Raw genomic sequence first — 12,337 nt, 5'->3', positions numbered from 1 at the left:
CTTATAAGACAGGTACTTAGATGTGTCTCTCTCTCCTTTTTCTGGCTCTTCTGGCTTACGACCCTTTTTTTTTTTTTTTTTTTTTTTTTTTTACTATAATCAGATCCCAGGAGGAGGAAGGATTCCAGTAGGCTTCTCCTATGGCCTCACATCCCCATTTGCCACAAAAGTAACCTGATGCCCCTCCACATCGTCTCTTCATCTCTCTGTTATGTCCCTGCCCGTGGCAGACGTAGAAGTCTGCTGCCTGGAGGTTGGCTCGGAAAAATTGTCCTGAACATCCCAATGTGTTCCCTATACCATGAGGGACACATTGTTCATCCAGGGGTGGTTTATCTAAATTGTCATAATTAGAAAGATTCCAAGCCAGGGAACCGGCAGCTAACTTAACAGATATCAGGGGCAAGATCAGGCCACCAAGTCCAAGGGAGGTGCACTGCGGTTTTTGACCACACGACATCGCCCTCTTCATTAAGCACTTCCCATGTCAGTTTTTGAGGGGCATGAGGGTTATCCCCCAAGGTTAGAGCTATGGCGAAGGCACAGCTTAAGAGGATAGTCACTGGCTGCCACTGTCCAATTATCTTTGCGGTTGTCTTCATTTTGACTGGGTGTCTTTTTTATGTGAGAAGCATGGATCCAGGCAGCAATTCCGTCTACCTTTACTGCTGTGCGGGTAGTTAACAGAACTAGAAAGGGTCCTTTCCACCGAGGCTCAAGCGTGCCAGCACGATGTCCTCTGACCAGGACTGAGTCTCCAACTTGGAACCTGTGGGGCACCGCTGTGGTCCCTGGAGTATAGGCTTCTTTGATCTGATTCCAGATCTGTGTTCTGACAACTTCTAAGACCTTTAAGTGGGTAAACAGAGCAGAGGAGGAGGGTGAGTTAGTGCAAGGATCCAATATCCCACCTGACTCAGTCAAGGGGGGCGGTCCCCCATGTAGGATTTCATAAGGGGTAAGGCCGAAACGTCCAGGTGTGTTTTGGACCCCAAGAAGCACAAAGGGGAGGAGGGTCACTCAGTCTTTGCCGCAGGTCTCAATAGACAATTTAGTAAGTGTCTCTTTTAGGGTTCTATTCATTCTTTCTACCTGTCCTGAGCTCTGGGGTCTGTAAGCACAATGTAATTTCCAATTAGTCCCCACTTGGGTGCCCAACTCCTGACTTACCTGGGCAACAAAAGCTGGCCCGTTGTCCAAACCGATTACCTTGGGGATCCCGAACCGGGACAGGATTACTTGAGCAGTTTCAGACTTGGTGGGAAAGGCTTCCACCCATCCTGAAAAAGTGTCTATAAAAACTAGAAGGTACTTATTACCATATTTTCCTGGCTTAATTTCAGTGAAGTCTACCTCCCAATAAACTCCTGGCCAATCTCCCCTCATCCTTTTTCCAGGTTCTTTGAACGGTCGGGCAGCATTGGTCAAGGTACAGGCTTGACATGACTCTACTACTTCTTTTACTATTGTATTTAATCTAAGAACATAATATTTAGAACCTTTGATTAATTGCCTAAGTTTTTCATTTCCAAGATGAGTTAGCTGGTGTATTCGTCACATAGTCTTGCCCTTCTTTAGAGGGCAGAATGATTCGTCCATCTTTGGTTTTTGCCAATCCATCAGAACTGAGCATTTGAGCTTTTCCTGCACAGGTCATATCTTTGATTAAATCATAATCTTTATAGGTATAGATGAAGCTGGGATCCATGGCTTGCGGGGGTTCTGGTAGGGTTCCAGTTTTCTCCGCCAGCACTACTGCTCCCTGGGCAGTTTGCTTTGCTGTTAGATCAGCCATTTGGTTCCCCTTTGTGACTGGGTCAGTCCCCTTCTGGTGTCCCAGGCAGTGGATGATGGCTAATTTTTTTTGGAAGATGCATGGCTTCTAGGAGGGCCAGGATTTCCTCTTTATTTTTAATGTCTCTTCCTGCTGAGGTGAGTAGGCCCCTCTGTCTGTAGATGGCCCCATGAACGTGGGCTGTGGTAAAAGCATAACGGCTGTCGGTGTAAATGTTGATAGCCTTACCTTCTGCCAGATGCAGAGCTTGAGTCACTGCCAGGAGCTCAGCTCTTTGAGCGGAGGTTCCTTCTGGTAGACTGATAGCTCAAATTACCTGCTTTCCGTCCACCACCGCTGCTCCCGCCCTTCTTTTACCTTCTACCACAAAACTGCTGTCGTCCGTATACCAGTTAGGCACACCTGGTCAAGGTTGGTCAGTCACGTCTTTCCTGGTCCCGATTTCTTAAGCCAGGACGTCAGTGCATAGGTGTATCAGGGTAGAGTCATCTGCTTCGGGGAGCAGGGTGGCCAGGTTGAGAATAGCAGGAGAAGCAAAGGTTATCTGATCATTTAACAGCAAGCTCTGGTAATAGTGTCATCTGGGCGTTTTTCCTCCATCAGTGGGGTGGGGGGGCTGCCGCACAATACTTTCTAAAGCATGGGGAGCAATTACAGTCACACACTGACCCAGAGTGAGTTTATCCACGTCTCTGACAAGTAGGGCTACTGCCGCAATGGCTTTCAAGCAAGAGGGCCACCCGTTGGTAACAGGGTCTAGCTTTTTAGATAGGTAGGCTACCGGCCACTTCCAGGGCCCCAGGGTCTGAGTTAGAACTCCACGGGCTACTCCATCCCGCTCATCAACATATAGAGTGAAAGGCTTAGTCAGATCTGGCAGGGCCAAAGCAGGAGCTGTGAGCAGGGCAGTCTTTATATTATCAAAGGCTCTTTGGTGCTCCTCCGTCCAGGTGAATGGGACTTTTTCTTTAGTAAGTGGGTATAGAGGGGCCACCAGCATGGAGATCCCTGGTATCCAGAGTCTACAAAAACCGGCAGTTCCCAAAAACTCACGTACTTGTCGCGGAGTAGTGGGGGTCGGGATTTGCATCATAGTCTTTTTTCATGCTTCAGTGAGCCACCTCTTCCCTTCTTGGAGGGTGTATCCTAGGTAGGTCACCTACGAGTGGCATAACTGGGCTTTCTTGGAGGACACCCGGTACCCCAACTCACTTAATTCCTTTAGGAGCTTTCTGGTCCTGTCAAGGCACAGTTCCTGGGTCGAGGCTGCGAGCAGTAAATCATCTATGTATTGCAAGAGAGAAATCTGAGGGTTCAGGGCCCTGAAGGGCACAAGGTCACGGTGGAGTGCTTCATCGAAAAGAGTCGGTGAATTCTTGAATCCCTGTGGCAACCTAGTCCAGGTCAGTTGACCCGTATGTCCTCCTTTGGGATCTCGCCACTCAAAAGCGAACAGGGATTGGCTACTCGGATGCAATCTGAGACAGAAAAAGGCATCTTTCAAATCCAGAACGGTGTACCAGGATCATTCAGGCGGTAAGGAACTCAGCAAGTTGTAAGGATTGGGCACAGTTGGGTGAATGTCCTGTACCCGTTTATTGACTTCTCTTAAGTCCTGGACAGGTCGATAATCATTGGTGCCAGGCTTACGTACCAGCAGGAGGGGGATGTTCCAAGGGGACCGGCAGGGAATCAGTACACCTTGTTGTAACAGTCTCTGGATATGTGGTCGAATGCCTTCTTTAGCCCCTTGAGTCATGGGGTACTGCCTGATTGAGACAGGGGTGGCAGCCGCTTTCAGCTCGACTAAGACAGGCGGTACTTGTTTGGCCAGTCCCATTCCAGTCTGCTCTGCCCAAACCTCTGGAAAAGCTGTCAGCCATTCTTTAGGGGGCAAAATCCCAGTCTTGGGTTCATGGAGGCGATATTCCTCTTCTAGACTTAGAACTAAGCATGTTATAGGGGCCTCTCCCCAGGTGACTTCTGATCCCTCTGGGGTGAACTGGACCTGAGCCTTTAGTTTGGTCAACAAGTCCCTCCCCAGAAGGGGCGCAGGGCACTCAGGAATCACAAGAAAAGAGTGGGTTACTTGGCTTTTTCCTATTTCTAAACTTCTTTTGGTTGTCCAGGGGTAAAGTTTACTTCCAGTGGCTCCCATCACCAGAGTTCTTTTTTATCCTAATTGTCCTAATGGTTTAGTCAAACTGAGTGTTCGGCTCCTGTATCCACTAAGAAATTAACAGGGTTCCCCTCCACAGAGAGAGTTACCCTAGGCTCGGGGAGGGGGACCGAGCCCCGAATCCCCTAATCTTCCTCAAGGGCCAGTATTTTGGGGCCCTTTTTTTTCTTTCGGGGGCACTCTCTGGCCCAGTGTCCTTTTTCTTTACAGTATGCACATTGGTCTTTCTCAAGTTGTAGCCTCTGTCCTCCCAGGGGACTCCTTGCCCTGTTGCCCAGGTGTCCTGACTGTCCTTTCTCTGACCTTTCTCAACCTACTACTGCAGCCAAAACCTTAGTCAAATTCCTCTCTTGGCGGCAATCCCGCCGATTTTCCCTCTCTTCTGCCTCCTTTTTTTCTCTTTCTTGTTTTTCTTCCTCGGTCTCTCTCTTGTGATACACTTTCTCTGCCTCTTTTACTAAATCATACAAAGTATAATACTGGAGCCCCTCTAGTCTCTGCAACTTTTTCTTGATATCAGAGGCCGACTGCCCTATAAAAGCCATAGCTACGGCTGCCTGCTGTCCCTCCGAGGAGGGATCAAATGGGGTATATCTCCTATAAGCCTCCATCAGTCATTCCAAGAAGACAGAGGGTGTCTCCACCGGACCCTGTAGGATTTCTCTTACCTTTACCAAATTGGTGGGTCGCCATGCGGCCCCCTAGAGACCTGCCACTAGAGCCCGGCGGTAGACTGTGAGACGCCCCCTACCTTCCGCAGAGTTGTAATCCCTGTCAGGGCAGGCCAAGGGGAAAGCAGCATCTATAAGATTAGGAAGATTGGTGGGGGTCCCATCGGGTCCTGGAACATTTCTTCTGGCCTCTAGGAGGATCCTCTCTCTTTCTTCAGTCGTAAAGAGGACCTGCAAGAGTTGTTGGCAGTCGTCCCAAGTGGGTTGATGAGAATACATCAGGGACTCGAGGAGTCCTGTCAAGCACAAGGGGTTCTCTGAAAAAGAGGGGTGGTTAGTTTTCCAATTGTATATATCGGCCGACGAAAACGGCCAATACTGCTGCAGTGGGACTAATTCCCCTGGAGCTGGGGCGGGTCCATAATCCCATAATGGTAGGGCAATGGTGGAGTCAGGTCCTGCACCAGATCCCTCTGGGCTGCGGCCCCTGCGGCCCCAGCGGCTTCGAGTCCCGGCCGCTGGCCCTATTTCGAAGGCCATCCGGGAGTCTGTTGGGGCCGGCACCTGTGGGGGGGGGTGCTGCATGAGGAACGGGTTGAGGATATGGGGGAGCAGGATGGTCAAGGAGGGAGACATCATCAATTTCAGGATAGATCCGCGGGGGAGCTGATGGAGCGGGCGCCAGGCGGATCTAAAGGAGGTACTTTTGGTTTCACAGCCATGGTCACCACCATCGCCTTCTCTATTCCCGATGTCCAGGGTTTCATCCAGGGTGGCGGGTTTTGGACTAAGTCCTGCCACACGAGAATGTATGGAATCTGATCAGGGTGTCCCCCTGTGGCCTGAAAAATAATTCGCTTGACAGCGGAAATAACAGATAGGTTAAAACTCCCCCCCACAAAGGACATCCCACAACGAAACTTGGCCATTCGGAGGAACAAAAAGTTTGCCAAGGTCCTTTTCTGACCTCGACAGAAAGATTATGAGCTCTAGTCTTAACATGCGTCCAATGGTCCAGAGTCAGTGTTAGTGGGGTCGTCACGGTCTGTCCCATGTCTACCTCTATTAACAAAAATAAGCACGAAGACAGAAAGACAAGAACACAAAAGCAGCTGTCGGCTTCGAGTCAACCCGTAGTTCTGAGAGGAGCCAGACGGCCTAGAAATGGCCCTTTGACACAGGTCGTCTAGGAGAAAACTTATCTCCTGACCTCTCCCCCCATGGAGGTCCACCAGGTGTCCGTGGTCCTCCTCCTGTCCTCCCAGGACAAGAGCGAACAAACGGTGGACACCTGGACACATCTATCCCGGTCCACTCAGCTCCTCCTCCTGGAGAGCGGCCTCAATAGAGCATTTGCAAAAATGAAACTGCGATCGCACCAGATTTTTGAACAGGCCACAAACACAGAGTCACAACAGAACAACAAAAAAAAATTCTTACCTCCAAGTGGGTCTAGGACCCCTGGGTGGTCTCGCAAATCCCGGAAGAGCCCCCAAAATGAAAGACCCCCCTTAGGGAGACCCTCACACAAATCTTGGGAATAGAGTGCACCCAGTGAGACACCGAGACCGAACTTGCTGCAATCACACGAGGAAGTTTATTGAAAACCGGATTGAATGAGATCTCAGGCCAGCATGCTGGGGTCGAGACTCATACACCACGCAGGGGTAGAGGAGTTCGACCCCGACCTAAACTTGTGACAAGCTTATAAAGGCAAAAACCACTAAAGAAAGGAGGGGAACTGGGGAGGAAATAGGGGAATTCCAAAGTTACACATTTACTCATCAGTTAAACTATGTGTTAGATTAAGCAACACACCTGGGGCGTTGGAACATTCCACAGAGGTCATTGGGGCATCCTGTGGTTACTCCTGGAACTGTTTTTCTCAAGAGAGTTCTGGGAGATGCCACCTGCGGGGGATGGGGGCCCCAGGGTGACGAGTCTATGCCCTTACAGACAGCTAGTAATGTTTTCTACTCTTCAGTAGTATTCCATTGTGTAGATGTGCCACATCTTCTTTATCCATTCTTCAAGTGAGGGGCATCTAGGTTGCTTCCAGGTTCTTGCTATTACAAATAATGCTGCTATGAAATAGTTGAACAGATGTCTTTGTGGCATGGATGTGAATCCTTTGGGTATATGCCTTAGAAGGGAATTGCCAGGTCCTGTAGTAAATTGATTCCTTTGTTCCTGAGGAACTGCCATACTCATCTCCAAAATGGCTGTACAAGTTTGCACTCCCACCAGCAGTGGAGGAGTGTTCCCCTTTCTCCACATCCTCTCCAGCATGAATTGTCATTGGTGTTTCTAATTTTAGCCATTCTGGCAGGAGTAAGATGGTTTCTCAAAGTTGTTTTGATTTGCATTTCCCTGATATCTAGGGATGTTGAACACTTTCTTAAGTGTCTTTCAGTCTTTTTGATTTCCTCTACTGAGAATTCTTCTGTTCTGTACCCCATTTATTAATAGGGTTGTTTGTTGTTTTGTTGACTAGTTTCTTGAGTTCTTTGTATATTTTGGAGATCAGCCCTTTGTCGGATATAGGATTGGTGAAGATCTTTTTCAAGTCTGTGGGCTACCATTTGGTCTTGTCCACTGTGTCCTTTGCTTTACAGAAGCTTCTAAGTTTGAAGAGGTCCCATTTATTAATTGTTGCTCTCAGTGTTTGTGCCCCTGGAGTTATGTTCATGAAGCTGTCTCCTATTCCAATTTGTTCAAGCGACCTCCTACTTTCTCTTCTAAGAGGTTCAGTGTGGCTGCATTGATGGTGAGATTTTTGATCCATTTGGACTTGAGTTTGTGCATGGCGACAAACATGGGTCTATCTGCAGTCTTCTACACACCATCATCCAATTGTTCTAGCACCATTTGTTGAGGAAGCTATCCTTGCCCCATTGTTGTATTCTTTTAGATGTTTTGACAAAAATCATTGTGTTCATAGGTGTGTGGTATATATCAGAATTTTCAATTCGATTCCATTGGTCTACCTGTCTATTTTTGTGCCAATACCAGGCTGTTTTCAGAACTATAGCTCTGTAGTAGAGCTTAACGTCAGGCATGGTGATGCCTCCTGAAGTTCTTTTATTGTATAGCGTTGTTTTGGCTATCCTCGGTCTTTTGTTTTTCCATATAAAGTTGATTATAATCTTTTTAAGGTCAGTGAAGAATTATGGTGGGGTTTTAATGGGGATTGCATTGAATCTATAGATTGCTTTTGGCAAGATTGCCATTTTTACTATGTTTATCCTACCTACCCAAGAGCATGGGAGATCTTTCCATTTTTTTTGGCAACTTCTTTAATTTCTTTCTTTAGAACCACAAAGTTCATATTATATAGGTCTTTCACTTCTTTGGTAAGCATTGTGGCTATTGTAAATGGTTATGTTTCTCTGATTTCTTTTTCTGCCTCATTTTAGTCTGAATAAAGTAGGGCTACTGATTTTTTTGAGTTTGCCTTGTATCTGCTATTTTGCTGAAGGTGTTTATCATCTATAGGAGTTCCCTGGTAGAGTTTTTGGGTCATTTATGTAAACTATCATATCATCTGCAAATAGAGACAGTTTGACATCTTCCTTTCCAATTTGGATCCCTTTGATCTCCTTTTCTTGTCTTATAGCATTAGCTAGAACTTCCAGTACGGTATTGAAGAGATATGGAGAGAAAGGGCAGCCTTGTTTTGTTCCTGATTTTAGAGGAATTGGCTTAAGTTACTCTCCATTGAGTTTGATGTTGGCAGTTGGTTTGCTGTATATTGCTCTTATTATATTTAGTTTTGTTCCTGTTATCCCTGATCTCTCCAAGACCTATTTCATGAAAGGGTGTTGAATTTTGTGGAAGGCTTTTTCAGCATGTAGGGAGATAATCATATGGTTTTTCTTTTTCAGTTTGTTTATATGGTGGATCACGTTGACCGATTTTCATATGTTAAACCATCCCTGCAATCCAGGGATGAAGTCTACTGACCAATCAGTTTTCTATAGCCTTGGAGGTCTGCATTTGCCTGGGCTCCTGGGTGGGATGACAAAGCTTATGTACTCACATGTCCTGTCATAAACAGAAAAGAATGTGACCTTTTGTCTACTGACTGCCAGGGGACTGGGTTTGGAATTTAAGGTATTTAGGGCTTTTCTAAACTTCTAGCTTCCTGAGGTCATTGGAGAGTTAGGCTGTATTTTTCCATCCTTTCAGATGCAACAGGCTTGTTGAGAAACTGGAAATCTCCTTTCCTTCTGAAAATCTGGAGCTGATTTTTTTATTTCTTGGACTGTAGAGTCAATGACATCAGGTGGTCAGGAATGCAGCTTTAGCAAGTCTCATTCGAACTGCCTTGACAAGCTCCAGAGGTCTCAGGTCCGGTTTTCCTCTGTTCCATGCATCTCACCAAATGATCTGTGAGCCACTGGGCTCCATTTTCTTCCTGCAAGAAAATACAAACATGCCCTCAACCAAGGACAGGATCAGGCCCTTTCTATAGACTGGTGTATGGATCTTTCCATTTGATTTGAACAAAAGTTGCTCGAGTTCCATCATGCCAGAATCTGTTCACTGCAGATTGCTCTCTGGCATCCAAATTCAAGAAAGTTAAGATGAAGAGTGCATGATTTAATGCATCATGTGGAGACTGGGGCCACAACTCCCCCTCCTTGGTTTTAGAAGTTGCATTTTCAAGGAGCTATGGGCATATTCCACAACTCCTTGCCCTTGGGGCTTATAAGGAATGCCTGTTCTGTGTTCAGTTTTCCACTGAGCACAAAATTGCTGAAATGTTTTATTAGTATATTAAGATCAATTGTCTGTTTTTACCAATTTTAGAACTCATGTTAGTAATACATTTTAAACACTGACTTATCACATGCTTAGTGGCTTCTCCAGTTTGTGCACTGGCCATTAAGAAGCCTGAATATGCACGTATCAATTGTCTCATGCACATATTTTAATGGCCAAGTTCTGCAATATGAGTAACATCCATTTGCCACAAATGGTTAGGAAGCAGGCCTCATGGATTTACTCCTAAATTAGTTACAGGTAAATATTGTGGGCACACATCACATTGTTTGACAATTTGATGTGCAGTCTCTTTAGTTAAACCAAACTGATTTCTTAGAGTTTTACTATCTTAATGATGAGAGGTATGTGATTGAAAGGATGGAAAAATAAAGTCTAACTCTCCAATGACCCCAGGAAGCTAGAAGTTTAAAAGTACTAAATACCTTAAATTCCAGATCCTGCCCTCAGCCAGTAAATAGGCTAAAGGTCACACTCCTTGCTGTTTACCTGACTTGGTAAACTGCTTGTGAAATCCCTGCTGCAGTGACCTAACCTAACTGCCATTTGTCACCCCACCTAGGAGCCTGCATAAATATAGACCTCCAAGGCTATAGAAAACTGATTGGTCTATAAAGCACTGGCTTGGATGGTTTAAATTCATTGGCCTGCACTGCGCAGGCTCTGAATGCTATGAGATAATTGGTTTAAGATGGGTGGGTTTTGTTGTAACCCTATAAAAGCTGTCTCAATTCTGTACTCAGGGTCCTCAGTCCTCTACCCCTGCATGGTGCATGACTGTGGGCCCCAGTGCATTTGGAATATAAAAGACCTCATGCTTTTACATCAAGACTGCTTCTCGTGAGTCATTTGGGGTGTTGTTGCCTTTCCTGAGTGGGAGCGTGAAGGTCCACGCTCTGTGGGTCTTTCATGATCATTGGGTCAATTCTACCTGAGATAAAGTGACTATTTTTGTTAAAGTATCCGCTGACTCATTTTCTACAGCCAGTGGGCCAGTAAAGATCGAATGAGCTCTTATATGACCCACAAAACACGACGACTTTCTTTGATGAATGGCACTCTGTTCAATGGCACTATTTGCTCAAATAGTACTATGACCTGATCATTACTAGTTCCAATGCATGGAACTATCTCTATCACTTGAAGAGCTTTAAAAATATAATGGCTATCAGTATACAAATTAAATGAATCATTCACTAGAAGTTGAAAGACTATTGCAACAGCTTGTAACTCAACTATCTAAGCTGAAGCTGGATCTGTCTGTACTACATATTCTTTACCATCAATAACATAATCTGCTTTTCCATTGGAAGAATCATCAGTAAAAACCAACATAGCATTTTTTTTTTTACAGGATTACAATTTTAGGAAATATAAAAGGATGCATTAACACAAATTGCAGCAGTCTATGACCTAGAAACTGGTTATCATTTTTTTTCCCCAAAATTTGAGCAAAAGTGATTGCCCATGAATCACTGTTTTGAAATAACCAATTAACTTGCTGTTTGGTATAGGGAACATGTATTATGTTTGGTTCCCTGCCAAAATATCTCCTAGACTCCATACAGCACCTATGTACCATATAAGCTACTGCTTCAAAATAAGGATTTAACTGTTTGGCTGGGGAAATAGGTAAGTGCAACCATAATAATGATTCCCTCCTGCCTAAGACAGAAGTCGAACTATGTTGAATGGGAAGTACATAAGCCTCCCATGACTTTTCATGGTCAATATAGCATACCTTCTGATGCTGGATTGCATTCTCCCATTTTAGGAGAACTTGTTTACCTTTTTTCAGTTAGCAGTCTAGCTAAATTAGGATTACCATCTCCTTTCAGGACATCGCTTAGAGGTTTCAAATCACCAGTAGGTGCATTTAAAAAACAACTTAATCATTGGATGTTTCCCAACAACTTCTGAAAATCATTCAATAATCACAAGCTATCTTTCCTAATTTCTAATTTTTTAGGCTTAATTTCTTTAGGATATAACATGTGTTCCAAATACTGAAAGGTGGCTGTCTCTGTACCTTTTCAGGGGCAATTACTAGCCCTGCTCTGGCAAGGTTCTGTTGCAGCTATCCATATGTTGCAAGCAAAACTTCCTCATTCTTATGAGCAAGCACAAGATCATCTATATAATGAACAATATAGACCTGTGGAAATTCCTTCTTAATAACTTGCATATCTTGACCCACAAACTTCTGTCACAACATTGCACTATTAGCCATGCCCTGGAGCAAGATCTTCCAATGGTACCTCCTTTTCGGTTCCTTAAAATTAACTGACTGAGCACTAAACACAAAACTATGACAATCTTGAAGAGCCAAAGAGATGGTGTAAAAACAATCCTTTACATCTATAATAATCTTATAGATATTTTTGGTATAGCTGCAGGAATCTGCAACCTTGGCTGTAGAGCTCCCATTAACTGCATGGTCTCATTCATTTTTCACAAATCTTGTATCAAATTCCATTTCCCTGATTTCTTTTAAATCACAAAAATAGAAGAATTTCATGGGGAATTAGAAGGTGCAATATGACCATTGTCCAGCTGTACCTGCACTAACTGCTAAGCAGCATGTATTTTTTCTTTTGATACAGGCCATTGAGCTGTCCATACTGATTCATCATTTTTCCCATATAATAGGATCTGCATCAAGTACAGGCTTCTCAGTGACCTCTGCTAAAAATGCCCTAATCCTTCTCTGGTATATTTCTCACTAGGGAAGATGGGATCGACTCTCCCCTGATTCTCCCTGCCTAGTGCTTGTTTGGGTAACAATCCCTGCTGGAACATTTGATTAGTTACAACAGCATTGGGGGCAATATAAATATACCTTCATTCAGGCCTTAACATTTTGGACCCACAAATTTACAGGTAAATGAGTGACAACGAATTGCTGAA

General features: G+C 44.8%; 1 pseudogene; it reads right to left on the bottom strand.

Moving 5' to 3' along the window:
• Positions 1 to 467: 467 nt before the first annotated feature.
• LOC127214955 (uncharacterized) lies at positions 468 to 5,769 on the bottom strand (annotated as a pseudogene).
• Positions 5,770 to 12,337: the final 6,568 nt, after the last annotated feature.

Source organism: Phodopus roborovskii, unplaced genomic scaffold (assembly GCF_943737965.1).
Source record: "Phodopus roborovskii unplaced genomic scaffold, PHOROB, whole genome shotgun sequence".
NCBI classification, from domain to species: domain Eukaryota; kingdom Metazoa; phylum Chordata; class Mammalia; order Rodentia; family Cricetidae; genus Phodopus; species Phodopus roborovskii.
This window is presented reverse-complemented; position numbering and strand designations above follow the sequence as displayed.